This window comes from Echinops telfairi, unplaced genomic scaffold, assembly GCF_000313985.2.
Source record: "Echinops telfairi isolate 266 unplaced genomic scaffold, ASM31398v2 ScPeMD7_1;HRSCAF=3_0, whole genome shotgun sequence".
Taxonomy (NCBI): Eukaryota; Metazoa; Chordata; class Mammalia; order Afrosoricida; family Tenrecidae; genus Echinops; species Echinops telfairi.
In genome coordinates this window covers 40,159,371-40,160,705 of record NW_022103896.1, presented here as the reverse complement: position 1 = coordinate 40,160,705, position 1,335 = coordinate 40,159,371, and positions in this window count along the sequence as shown.

Sequence of the window (1,335 nt, the reverse complement as noted above, 5' to 3'; positions counted from 1 at the left end):
TTTGTGTACAATAAAGTCACATTTTAAATCACACAGAAAAAAAAGGGCCATTAATGAAGCGTATTGGGAAAATCCTTTGAAAAATTAAAATTTCAGATATAAAGTTATATTTTCTTATATAAGTTATACTTCTTTATACTGTAAACAATTGAAACCCTAACCCAAATTGCTAGAAATAATAAAGTTTATTTAATTGGAAACCCTAGCTAGAGTAAGGAGCCCTGGTATCCCAGTGGTTAAGAGGTTGGCTATGAACCGAAAGGTCAGTAGTTCTAACCCACCAGCTACTCTGTGAGAAAAAGCTGTCGCAATCTGTGACAATCAGCTTCAATAAGGATTACAGCCTTGGAAACGCTGTGAGGTAGTTCTGCCCTTTCTTTTTGGATCATTCATAGAACCAGCTTGAGTAGACTGTGGAGTGGAGTTGATTTAGTGGTCCAATAATGCAATGGGGGATGCTGGGATGGTGGTTTTCAATTTTCTTTTTCTGTCTCTCAGATTAGACTTTTTCAGTGTCAGCTTTGTCCTGGGGCTGAATGGCTACAGAAGTTCCAGGCATCTTGTCTGCACACCAAACTGCTACAAAAGAAGAAAACACTATCTTTTGATAGGCTTCTTAACGAAGGTGGAACCCCCCCTCTCCGAAAAGGCCTCCACAACCTCTATCTCGTCTCATTGGCTCAAATTGTCTGCTTCACCATTCCCTGTCATCAATGATTTGTCCTGTGCCTGGGCAAATGATTGGCTTGTCTGAATAATCAGTGCAGAAAGAGGATTGGGAATTACTTGATTTGGTTTAAACCAGCAGGGTCCTGCCTTTGAGCTAGGGTGGTATCAATTTTCACTATGACTACAGCATATTTTAAAAAAAATACAAACGCAAAAAAGGATGAGGAAACAATACCTATGTCAATTATGACTATATGATGAGGTATCCCCCCAAAATGGATTTTTTTTCAAAACTATGTATCTAATTTTTAATTTCCTTTTTTTTAAAATAAATCACGTTTGGGGGGCTCTTACAGATCTTATAATACTCCATACATCAATTGTATCAAACACATTTCTACATATGTTGTCATCAACATTTTGAAAACATTTTCTTTCTGCCTGAGCCCTTAGTATCAGCTCCCCTTTTTCCTCCCTCCCTCTTAAATCCTTGATAAATTATAAATTATTATTATTTTCATATCTCACACTGTCCGCTGTCTCCCTTCACCCACATTTCTATTGGGGAGTGGGTTATACATAGATCATTGCAATTGTTTCCCCGTTTCTTCCACTTCTCCCCCCACCTTTTCCCTACCTAGTATCACTGCTCCCATTACTGTTCCT